This window comes from Dendrobates tinctorius, unplaced genomic scaffold, assembly GCF_039654945.1.
Source record: "Dendrobates tinctorius isolate UK_male_01 unplaced genomic scaffold, ASM3965494v1 ptg000030l, whole genome shotgun sequence".
Taxonomy (NCBI): domain Eukaryota; kingdom Metazoa; phylum Chordata; class Amphibia; order Anura; family Dendrobatidae; genus Dendrobates; species Dendrobates tinctorius.
In genome coordinates, this window is record NW_027361698.1 from 44,539,287 (window position 1) to 44,552,581 (window position 13,295).

The following is a 13,295-nucleotide window of genomic DNA, read 5'->3' on the forward strand; positions in this document are numbered from 1 at the left end:
AGGCAGGGAAGTACTAGGCAAAGTACAGTCATGGCCAAAAGTTTTGAGAATGACACAAATATTATATTTTCACATGATCTGCTGGCCTCCGGTATTTATATGGGTTTGCCAGATGTTTTTATCACATACAGAAATATAATTGCAATCATATTATGAGTAGCAAAAGGTTATATTGACAGTTAGAATGAGTTAATGCAGCAAGTCAATATTTGCAGTGTTGACCCTTCTTCTTCAGGACCTCAGCAATTCTCCCTGGCATGCTCTCAATCAACTTCTGAATCAAATCCTGACTGATAGCAGTCCATTCTTGCAAAATCAATGCTTTTATTTTGTCTGAATTTGAAGGTTTTTATTTGTCCACCCGTCTCTTGTTGATTGACCACAAGTTCTCAATGGGATTAAGATCTGGGGAGTTTCCAGGCCATGGTCCCAAAATCTCTATGTTTTGTTCCCTGAGCCATTTAGTTATCACCTTTGCTTTATGGCAAGGTGCTCCATCATGTTGAAAAAGGCATTGTTGATCGCCAAACTGCTCTTGGACGGTTGGGAGAAATTGCTCTTGGAGGACATTCTGGTACCATTCTTTATTCATGGCTGTGTTTTTAGGTAAGACTGAGAGAGAGCCCATTCCCTTGGCTGAGAAGCAACCCCACACATGAATGGTTCAGGATGCTTGACAGTTGGCATGAGACAAGACTGGTGGTAGCGCTCACCTGGTCTCCGAATAAGCCGTTTTCCAGATGTCCCAAACAATCGAAAAGGGGATTCATCAGAGAAAATGACTTTACCCCAGTCCTCAGCAGTCCACTCCCTGTACCTCTTGCAGAATATCAGTCTGTCCATGATGTTTTTCCTGGAGAAAAGTGGCTTCTTTGCTGCCCTCCTTGAGACCAGGCCTTGCTCCAAGAGTCTCCGCCTCACAGTGCGTGCAGATGCACTCACAACTGCCTGCTGCCATTCCTGAGCAAGCTCTGCACTGCTGGTAGCCCGATCCCGCAGCTGAAACACTTTTAAGAGACGGTCCTGGCGCTTGCTTGTCTTTCTTGGGCGCCCTGGAGCCTTTTTGGCAACAAGGGAATCTCTCTCCTTGAAGTTCTTGATGATGCGATAGATTGTTGACTGAGGTGCAATCTTTCTAGCTGCAATACTCTTCCCTGTTAGGCCATTTTTGTGCAGTGCAATGATGACTGCACATGTTTCTTTAGAGATAACCATGGTTAACAGAAGAGAAACAATGATGCCAAGCACCAGCCTCCTTTTAAAGTGTCCAGTGGTGTCATTCTTACTTAATCATGACAGATTGATCTCCAGCCCTGTCCTCATCAACACCCACACCTGTGTTAATGGAGCAATCACTGAAACAATGTTAGCTGGTCCTTTTAAGGCAGGGCTGCAATGATGTTGAAATGTGTTTTGGGAGATAAAGTTCATTTTCTAGGCAAATATTGACTTTGCAAGTAATTGCTGTTAAGCTGATCACTCTTTATAACATTCTGGAGTATATGCAAATTGCCATTAGAAAAAATGAAGCAGTAGACTTTGTAAAAATTAATATTTGTGTAATTCTCAAAACTTTTGGCCATGACTGTACAGAGACAAGCTTCTCAGAGAAGGTGAGACATAGGACAGGGCCTGGCTTACTCAGCAGCAAGGAGTTAATTGAGTTGAGACATTGCACAGGCAAGGGTTAGTGGGTGTGGCGGCCCTATATAGTAAAAGGCTCCAGGTGATTGGTCGGGGACATATTAGCAAGGTGCGCCCTAACTCCATAAGAAGCAGAGAGAGTTCATGTGCCGCCCCCCTATACACACAGTCAGGAAACATGAACACAGCAGACAGGAGGCAAGAGGGACAGAGCATGGAGCTGGAAGCAAACAGAACTCACAGCATGGCCCAGAGCAGTGAGAAAGATGGTGAGTAGGGAGTGGGAGGCCATGCAGCGATGCCAGCATGGTTGTTACAGTACCCCCCCTTTACGGCCCCTCTTCCTCAAGCCTGCCAGAATGATCTGCAGAAGGAGTGTGGGACCACACACAGTCCAGGCTAACATGATATTCATCAGGTAGAGTAGATTATGTTTGCCATCAGGAATCCCAGAGTGCCAAGTTTCTTGGTGCCCAGCGGAGTCAGTTTCCAACACAGAGGGAACAAGGACTTCTTCCTCCAGATTGGCAAAAAGCGGGGCCCTGGCAGCTTCAGACTTCGCCCCTACATCAGCCGGCCAGCTAGAAACTGAAGACACCTTCACAGAGTCCATCTTTAGCCCATTATCCAAAGAAAATTTGACCACCTCCTCCAGGTGGGTGAGAAACAGAGATTCATAGGCCACTGTTTTCACTTCTACATCCACCTGCCACATGGAGGCTGGAGGCATACATACAGGGAGCCATTTCAGCCTGTTACTCTGAAAAAACTGGACCACCTCCTCCTGGTTAGAGGTTGAGTGAAGCTTGTCTTGGGACCTTCACCCATAGGCCACAGGGGAGCTGAAGGCATACACTCCGGATCCATCTTCAGCCCTTTATCCTGGGGAAGACAATCAAGAGGCAGGGATGCTCCAGGGGGCAGATCACCAGGATAGTCTCTGGGGATGTGTGAGGAGACTGCGACCGCCTTCCCCTCTTCAGAGGCGTCCTCACACCTTAACTCGGCGTTCAGCAGACTGGATAAAGAAGACGACTTTGCTGACTGAATCTGATGCAAGGAAACCAGACACCTCTTGTCACTTGGTTGTATCAGGCACGGTACCTTGCTGGGTCTCCAAACATAAATGGGCACAAGGATCTCTGGTTCAGAATGACCCTTGGGCATACCAGACAGCAAGTGGAAGACGAACTTCCAGCTGTAGTTGTCCTTGCAGGACTAGACTGTTCTCAAAGATGGCTCGACCACTTTTAGACGATGCCCACGCCGGGTTCTGGAGCTGAAGAATGGAGATCACACACCGACTCTGCATGACTGGTGGCTTGAACACCCCAAAGCTCCCAGAAGGCAACAAAACAGTCATAGGCTTTAATGGAGAGGGAGTACTCTCGCCAGGGGCGGCCTCGTCTACTGGCCCAGGGTTCTGGAGTACAGGCTTCACAGGGCAGAGACCGCCAGGATGTTCTTTCTCCAGACCAGATTCTGGCTGCAACTTTGCCCGCCACTTCTTTTTAGACCTCTTGGATCTTGCACGGGAGGCTGCATCGGCAGACTGTGGAACAGGTGATGGCTGGACGGTCATAGGTTGTTGAGACGATTCACCCACAGGTTCCTCCTGTCTGGTCTGTCTCTGGAAGCTTGGAGGGGAAGACTTTTCAGGAGCAGCTGGACGAGGCATGTCGAACACTTTACGGAAGGCCACCAGGAATGACCCCAGGCTCATGACGACAGGATCCCCTGCTTCCCAAAGGGGACAGATCCACATCAAGGCATCACCAGCTAGGTAGGACATGATGTATCCCAACTTGGCCCAGTCAGAGGGGAAACAAGCTGCATTCTGCAGGATGTAGCACAGGCACTTTTTCAGGAACCCTTGGCTTTAGGGTCCCCATAGAACCTAGGCGGGTCTGCTGGGTCGTGCTCTTCATAGGCCAGGAGCTGATTGTAGATGGCTTTGGAGACTATGATTGGTTCTGAAGTCTCAACAATCGGAACCACGCAGGGCGGAACAAATTCTATCGGTTGCTCATACTGGCAGGACAAAAGTTCATGACGCTCTGCGAGCGGAAGGACATGGGACTCAGCGGGGACCATGGCCTGTGCAAACTGTCACACTCGCGCCTTGACTGATTGGCGCGAGCCGGGGGGTTGTGGCCCCACTGTGCCACAGACCAGACTACCCTGGAAGCGGCGTGACTAAGACAGCTGCCTTGGTCTTCTCTGGAGCCTCCAATGGTGAGGTCAGGGTTGTGCGGCAGGCAGCTGCCAGGTGCCACTCCAGGGTAGTGTCTGGCTGTTACTGCTGATCCCACTCGGGGACAGGACACTTGGTCAGGGGCGAGTGACAAGCAGGCAGGTTGGCACGGTAGGCATGGCTGGTACCCAGGCAGACACGGCTGAGATACAGGGCAGGCTGGTATGGCTGAGACACAGGGCAAGCAGGCACGGCTTGGAGACACAGGGCAAGCAGACATGGCTTGGAGACACAGGGCAAGCAGGCACGGCTTGGAAACACAGGGCAAGCAGGCACGGCTTGGAGACACAGGGCAAGCAGGCACGACTTGGAGACACAGTGCAAGCACGGCTTGAGACACAGGGCAGGTAGGTGTGGTGTGCGAAGGAACAGGTAGGGTCCTGTTCACACAGCAGGAGCCGGTACTGGCCGGAAGGAAGGGAATATGGAGGAACAGGTATGGTCCTGTTCAAATAGGAGGTGCAGATACCGGTACAGATAGGAGAGAGTGGAATATGACAAAAGCAGGAGTGCGGAGTAGGCAGAGCTGCAGGAGTGCGGAGTAGTCAGAGCCGCAGGAGTGCGGAGCAGACGGAGCCGCAAGGGTGCAGAGAAGGCGGAGCTTGCAAGAGTGCAGAGCAGGTGGAGCTTGCAAGAGTGCAAAGTAGGCGGAGCTTGCAAGAGTGCAGACAGGGAGGACACAGGGAAAGGAACCACAGACAATGAGACTGACAAACAGAGGTAGGACAGAGTTCAGACAGGGAAACAGTACGAGACAATGAACAGGGACCGAAGGATACAGGAACCAGGATATTCTGCCTCCTGAAGGGCAGGCAGGGAAGTACTAGGCAAAGTACAGAGACAAAGCTTCTCAGAGAAGGCGAGACATAGGACAGGGCCTGGCTTACTCAGCAGCAAGGAGCGAACGGAGTTGAGACATTGCACAGGCAAGGGTTAGTGGGTATGGCGGCCCTATATAGTAAAGGGCTCCAGGTGATTGGTCGGGGACATATTAGCAAGGTGCGCCCTAACTCCGTAAGAAGCAGAGAGTTCAGGCGCCACCCCCCTATACACACAGTCAGGAAACATGAACACAGCAGACAGGAGGCAAGAGGTACAGCATGGAGCTGGAAGCAAACAGAACTCACAGCATGGCCCGGAGCAATGAGAAAGATGGGGAGTGGGAGGCCATGCAGCGATGCCAGCATGGTTGTTACACTACGGCTCTCGCTGTCTCCGTCCCATCACGAGACAGTGTCCCTCCTTATAATGCCCGAGGGTATCGATCAGGTTCTCTTGGGAGTTCCCTGGTTGCGTTGCCACTCTCCCTATATAGAGTGGTCCTCGGGGAGAATTCTTAGTTGGAGTAAGTCCTGTGAGGATAGATGTCTGAGCGAATGCGTACACGTTGCCTCCACTGTGGCTCCCGCAGATCTTTCTTCGCTCCCTAAACACTATCAGCAGTACGCAGTGTTCTCCAAGACAGCGGCAGAGTCTCTTCCGCCGCACCGCCCCTATGACTGTCCTATAGACCTCTTGCCTGGTGCAGAGCCTGCCCGGGGTCGTGTGTATCCCCTGTCTCTCCCGGAGATGGAGGCCATGACACAGTATATCAGGGAGAATCTGGCAAGAGGATTTATTAGGAAGTCTGTGTCACCAGCAGGGGCAGGATTCTTCTTTGTTCAGAAGAAGAATGGAGAATTACGGCCTTGCATCGATTACAGGGGTCTTATCTCCATCACCATTAAGAATAAGTACCCTCTGCCCCTGATATCGGAACTGTTTGATAGGTTGCGGGGAGCGAGAGTGTTTACCAAGCTCGATCTGCGGGGGGCTTACAACCTGATATGCATACGTGAGGGAGATGAACGGAAGACGGCTTTTAATACCAGGGATGGCCAATATGAGTATCTGGTCATGCCCTTTGGCCTCTGTAATGCCCCAGCCGTCTTCCAACGACATCTTCTGAGATATGCTTTCCTCTTCGGTGGTGGTCTACCTGGATGATATCCTCATCTTCTCTCCAGATATGGAGTCCCACCGGAGAGAGGTTTGCAAGGTCTTCGACCGTTTACAGGTGAACTCCCTCTTCACCAAGTTGGAGAAGTGCCTGTTTGAGCAGGAATCCTTGCCCTTCCTGGGCTATATCATCTCGGCCCAGGGTTTGGCTATGGATTCTGCCAAACTGCAGGCGGTAATGGACTGGCAGGAGCCCCACTCCCTCAAGACGGTGCAGTGCTTTTTGGGGTTCATAAACTACTACCGTCAGTTCATTCCTCACTTCTCCACCTTGGTAGCTCCCTTGGTTGCCCTCACCAAAAAGGGAGCTAACCCCAAGTTATGGTCGGAACAGGTCTCCAAGGCCTTTTCCCCTATCAAGTCCTACTATGCTAGCGCTCCCATTCTACATCATCCCGATGTAGAAAAACCTTTCATCTTGGAGGTAGATGCCTCTTCCGTCGGTGCTGGAGCGGTCCTCTTCCAGAAGGACGCTCAGGGTCGTCTTCTCTAAAACTTTCACCGGCGGAGAGGAACTATTCCATCAGGACAGGGAGTTGCTAGCGATGAAATTGGCCTTCTCGGAGTGGAGACATCTCCTGGAGGGTGCTCGGTACCCTTTCCAGGTGTTCACCGACCATAAAAACTTGGTCTACCTCCAAATCGCCCAGCGGTTAAATTCTCGCCAAGCCCGATGGTCTCTTTTCTTCTCCCAGTTCCACTTCACCCTACATTTCCTTTCCGGTGAGAAGAATGTCCGGGCCGATCCACTCTCTCGCTCCATGGTGTCAGCGGAGAAAGAGGAGCCTCGGCTAATTGTACCATCTGAGAGCCTGAGGACAGTGGCTCCGGTCGCCCTTGAGTCTGTACCGCCGGGCAAGACTTTTGTCCCTGCCCGTTTGCATCTGGAGGTCCTCTCTTGGGCTCACGCGTCCAGAGTGGGTGGACACTTTGGTACTAAGCGGACAGTTGAGCTTTTGGTGAGGAAGTACTGGTGGCCGCATATGGCTCGTGACGTCAGAGACTATATTCAGGCGTGTGTCTCCTGCGCCAATGTTAAGTCTTCCCGGCAACGACCCGCTGGGTTACTTTACCCCTTACCGGTGGCGGACAGGCCATGGGAGATGGTTGGAATGGACTTTGTGGTGGGTCTACCCAAGTCCAGTGGCAGCACAGTTATTTGGGTCATCACCGACCATTTTTCTAAAATGGTGCACTTGGTGCCTCTCTCTCGGCTACCTTCCGCACGGAGCCTTGCAGTGTTGTTCATTAAACACGTTTTCCGGTTACACGGCATGCCAGACAAGATTGTCAGTGACCGGGGTCCACAGTTTGCATCTCGGTTCTGGAGAGAGCTTTGTCACTTGCTCAGTATTGAGCTGAATCTCTCCTCAGCCTATCATCCCGAGACGAATGGGTTGGTAGAGAGGGCCAACCAGACGCTGGTCACATATCTCCGACATTTTGTCTTGGCCAGGCAGGATGACTGGGCATCCTTGTTGCCATGGGCAGAGTTCGCCTTGAAAAACACTGTGGGCGATTCCACCGGCCAGACCCCATTCTTCCTTAACTACGGCCAACATCCTCGTGTCCCTGTGCCCATGCCCGTGTCATCCACCGACTCTAGGGTGGCAGACTGAGCGGTGGTACGTGATATTTGGGACCGCACCCAGGATGCTTTTCGGGCCTCTAAGGAGAGAATGAGGGTTTCCGCAGACGCACACTGGCGTTCCTGCTCCGGCCTTCTCCCCTGGCGACTTAGTGAGGCTCTCCGCCCATAACATCAGGCTGCGAATCGAGTCCACCAAGTTCGCGCCTCGCTACATTGGTCCCTTTAAGGTCCTCGAGCAGATCAGCTCTGTGGTCTATCGGATGGCCCTTCCACCACACGTGGCTATCTCTGACACCTTCTACGTGTCCCTCCTTAAGCCTGTCCACATGTCCCGGTTCTCCGAGTCATCTGCCAGAACATCAGACCTGTCCTCAGACGAGCTTGAGGTTAATGCCATCGTGGGATGCAGGGTGGTACGTGGAAAAAGTTTTATTTTTTGGACTGGAAGGGGTCATGATCCAGAAGCTTGGACCTGGGAGCCAGTGGAGATCATCCGCGCTCCGCTTCTCATTGCGGCATTTGAGCGTAGCGAGGCTCAGAGGGGAGGGGGCCCTAGGAGTGGGGTAATGTTAGGCGTCGGGATCCTGTTGCTGCACAGCGGGAATCCCGAGCCTTGCATTCGGCAGTCTCCCATTCCTCTCCGGCCACAGAGGAGGCTGCTCAGCAGACTCGTCGATCCCGGCGCTCTGCTCAGACCAGCTCTGTGGGTTTGGTTGCTGCTGCCACCTCTGGTCCAGCTATAGCAACACATGCTGGTCAGCAGCGAGCTACTCCAGGGACTAAGTCCTCCTTTCGGTCCACTGAGCATGCCCGTGGAACGATCTCTCATTGGAGATCGGAGGTCACATGCTCAGGTCCTTCTCCAGCTCAGATTGGACCATTAGGAAGGTCTCGGAAGGACGCTGCTATAAAAGGTTCGCATGGCCGCTTGGCCATGTGCTAGTATAGACTGCATTACCAGACTATGAGGAGTGAGTGTTGTATGCATGTATGAATGTCTCTGGTGAATGACTCATTAAGAAACCCCTACCCTTGGTACACATGTGTTGTGCAGCCTAGCCTGTTAAGCACCCAGGCTTAGGTGTAGGTAGAGGCAGAGTCTGAGACTGGCATCAGTGGCCACCGGTGGCTCTGCACGCCACGGTGCACGTGCTCGACGGTCCACCATAGTCAGCGTCTATAGTGGCGTCCGCAGGTGCGACACCGCACGCTCAGAAGGTCTAGAGGGACTCTGACCCCGTGTCCTTGGGGCAGAGTTCTGTGACCACATTCTGTGCACTCCGTTGCCGAGCTCTGTGAGCTAAACAGGCTCCGGCATTTATGTTCTGTGGTAGTGCGGCTTTGAGAGGAAACAGAGTTCGCCCTGTTCACACTGGCTGACGTTAACCCACGTATGACCTTTTGTATACCGCTTTATACTTCCACCATTACTAAGCAGCAGTTTACCACCCCTGCACGGTGGACCCCGGGCTGCGAACGCACCTTACTATTATTTTATTATTTGGTGTGTTCCGCCAGACCTAACACCTACAATCACTCAAGCATTTACTAGTTTTGTGGGTGATTTGGATTTTTATGCATACATAAAAATCACCATAAGGTCACTTTCACCCTTCAGGCTTTCGGTATCCGGCATGGTGCGGCGAAAAACCGGACTGCCGGATCCGGCGCCTGTTACGACCAGATCCGGCTTTTTCCCCGTGCTGTATCATTGCTGCCGCATTGCGCCGGATGGCAATGCGGCGCGTCCGTTTTTTTCTGGATCCGGAGAAAATAGCCGGTCCGGCGTCGGGAAAAAACGTTGCATGCAACGTTTTTTCCCAACGCCGGACCGGTTTTTCGCACTGCGCATGCCCGGAAACCTTCTCTGCCAGGAATATATCCGGCAGAAAGAAGGATCCGGTGTCTGCGTTTGCGGCCGGATCCGGTAGTCCGTTTTTTTGCCGCATCGTGCCGGGACAAAAAGCATGAAGTGTGAAAGCGGTCTTACTGTCAGCACAGCGCAACGTGTAAACAGGACACACGCTGCCGATAACACACTGTATTAAGGGGACAAAACAATCATATTAGTGCCAAACAACTGTAAGATAGTCCATTAGCACTCATTAATGGCCTGAAATCAGGCAACGTAACTAGCCCATTAGATGTGCTAAATTTAGGAGGTTCATGCTATCTATGTCTCTATGGCCCTAATTTGGCTTGCATACAAATTATGGGACTGATTCATGAAGAGGTTTTGCCAGAATAAAGGCACAAAACACCTGTAAATGTCACAAAATGTTCCACAACACAAAGGTGTCTAAAAAAATTTGCAACTTTTGATGCTTTCAAGCCAATTTCACCCAGCTACGCCAGAGTTGGAAGAGCATAGTGAAGCCCACCCAAGGATGTCATCAAAAGTTGTGGCATAACATGCCAGAAATCTTGCACCAGTCTCTGACTGGAGTAACATTGCTTGCGAGGTACATGGAAGCACATGCCGCTAATAAGATGTGTCTTAATTCGTTAAGTGGCGTGTGCCTCTTAATGAACTAGGCTCCTCTTACTCCTGCACGCCCTTTTTTAAGACTGACTTACAAAACGTCGGTCATAATGATTCGGGCCCTTTGTGTTTTTTGTCAGAAAGCTGGCTTAATAGTCAGTGATAATTTCCATTACCCTTCTAAGGGAGATAACTGGTCTGATGCACTAACTCAGACGCAGCTAAATCAGGAACTTTCCAATAGGTTCACATTATAGACACTAGATCTTTTCCATAGCAGCTAGCTATTTAATCAGAGAGTAACCGGCAGCCCTGATGAAAACTTTCCTGCTGTTGGGATCAGTGGAAGCCTTAGTAGCTCAGCAGACAGCATCAGGACGAGCATGGTGATTTATTAAGATATATGTGATTTTATATTTACAGCTATACATGGCAGCCACAAACAACAACAAATGAGAGAATGAATGCAAAGAAGTACTTTTATCTCATGGACGAGGAAGGAAAATTTTACAACCCATTCGACAGAGGTCTGCTCTTGAACATCCTTGAGTTTATTCATTTAATTCCACCACTTTCTGAAGATAGAATAAAAAGAAAACAAATTAATGAGATCTAAGCGTACATGTGCTAATCCTCTATTCACATCTGCGTTTCCCCCTCTATTACGAGGCTCCATCAGAGATTCAGGCATATTTACTGGAAGAAAAAGTGCAGAATGCTGTGCAGTAAAATGAGAGACATCATCACAAAAGGCTGCAAGTTCCTTTCGTGTCTCCCGTTTCCTCATAGATTGTCAGCTTGCGAGCAGGGCCCTCATTCCTCTTGGTATCTGTTGATTTGTGTGATTATTGTTATGCTGTAATGTCTTTTATTGTCTGTACAAGTCTCTAAAATGTAAAGTGCTGCGGAATATGTTGGAGCTATAGAAATAAAATTATTATTATTATGTTCCCACAATGAGGTATTAGTGAGCTTTTGATGCTGCGTATTTTCTCTGCACAAAAAAACGCAGCGTCTTACAGTCCCAGCAAAGTGGATGAGATTTATAGAGATCTAATGACCAATTGACCAATGCCATACGTTTTTGAAATCCGCAACATGTCAATTTCTCTTGCGGATACGCTGAGTTTTATGTGCACATTTTCCTCATAGAAGTGCATTAGATGCGGAAAAGCTGCAGGTATAAAAATGCATGTATTTTACACATGTTTGTACCAATAAAGTTTTGTCAAACTGGAAATATCATAAACCAGCTTTATTTAAAATATGGCATATCAAAAAGAGAGAAAAAACAGTGCCAAAAAGCTATAAAAATGTATGTAAATAAAAACTCAATAAAAAATGTAATCTAATAGTTGCATAATTATGGCAAATAATCTGTAACATCAAAAACTCACCAAAAAGTCTGATTGTGGGAACATAACCTTATAGTGAATGGGGTATTTTGGGTGCTGCTTGTGACAATCATGCAGATATGAACAATTCTAAAATATTTGTAAGATATTATTTATACCACTATTTATATAGATCTATTTTTAATGTGTTTTTAAACTAAATTGAATAAAACAATGTCAAATGAAAAAGATATTTCATATTCGCATTATTTCAATTTTCAGGGATTTGTAGACTTAAAATAGTATCTAGATCCTATGTGGATGTATAATAAATCGGCTGTAGGTCAACTTATCTTATCAAGATAGAAAGCCTTAAAATCACCGGCAGACCTGTCTTTCAAGCAAAACCTATAGAAAAGCATGGTATTGTTTCCTTTGTCCCGCATAAGAAGGTGAAACAAACTTATTTTGGTACAAATACCTGTCTAATCGGTCCAGGAGCTTTCATAATTCTCATGCTCTGTAACTTTCTTTTAACTTGTCGTCAGAATTCTGCCATCACAATAGGTGTTAGACCTTCCTTTCACCTTGCTTGTGCCATTGTCTACACTGAATTGAAATCCTTCTCTGCTCTTCTACTCTGATCTTTGTTGACTAGCTGCAGCGGTGACATCACGTTTGTAGCACTGTTGCCAATCATCGGGCTCAGTAGCTTTGCAGCGAATCAGCAAATACCAGGGCAACAGCAGAGAGGCAGCGCTAGACCTAGCAAGGGTGAGTAAACACAACCGTAACCCCAACACCACATCCGTAAGCCCCAACACCACAACCATAACCCCAACCGTAACCCTAGCTCCAACCCCAACCCTAACCCTAGCTCCAACCGTAATGGAAAAATGGAAATAAAATAAAAAAATTATTATTTTTACCTAAGTAAGGGGGTGAAAAAGGGGGGTTTGATTTACATTTTTTTATATTTTGATCACTGTGATAGGGTCTATCACAGTGATCAAAAAGAACCAATAGGAAAAATATCCTACTGTTGCCGGGTGCCGGTCTTCAAGTTTCTCCCCTGAAGAAGAGGCCGGGGGACGGAGTCAGAGGGTCCAGGGACACCGGAGGTAACGGGGAGGGGGCTCAGGGGACCCCATTTCTCTCTCCTCAGACTTTTTTTTTGCGCAACACTGGGGACGGTAAAAACCGACCCGAATTATGTTCTCCGAGACCCCAGAGATTTTCCGACGCTGGGGGGCGCTATACCGTTAGGAATAAGTACCCTTAACTGCTGCTGTTAAAAGGCGTATCAGCGATCATTAAGGGGTTAAAAAATATCTTGCATAAATAATACCATGTGTTAGTTGTAGCCTTTGCAGGACATTGTTTATGCCAGGATACATTAGCAGTGCCGGTTTATATTTATTTTTCTTCTCCCTGGGCCCATACACAAAGTTTTCTACTAAGGAAAAAACATTTCAATATTTTCAACGAAATATGCCAATGTGGTTTACTGACATGTCAATAGGTGGCGATCTTACTCTTTTCAAAAACCTGTATGTATAAAGTACATATGCCACCACAGTCATTTTTATATTATTTTTTTCATTGTTATTTTTCATACCCATCTTCAAAGAGCTATAGAATATAATAAAAGGAAAACAAAATTCTGTCATTGTTGCTTAAGTTTTACAGCAATCACCATAGAATAAAATTGACAGGTTAACCTTTTTCTGCCGGTTAGTATAATTAAGACAATATCATTTTTATAGTTTTTTTACTACTTTTTCTTCAATTAGAAATTAAGAAAAGGAAAAAAAACATTGTGTTTGTGTTGCCATTCCCTGAGACCCATATGGTCATATTGTGAATAACTACTGCAGCAGGCTCAGAGACCAACAGAAACAGACAGGTGAGAGGTCAACCTCAACCAGCAGCTGTTAGAGACATGTATTTTAGCTTTGTGCCGCAGCCTTTATTTGCCGGCTATGGTGGGGA

At 48.4% G+C, this 13,295-nt stretch overlaps 1 pseudogene; it reads left to right on the top strand.

Moving 5' to 3' along the window:
* The window catches only part of LOC141086081 (uncharacterized), a 76,703-nt pseudogene extending 65,147 nt beyond the window's left edge, over positions 1-11,556 (top strand).
* The last annotated feature ends 1,739 nt before the right edge of the window (positions 11,557-13,295 follow it).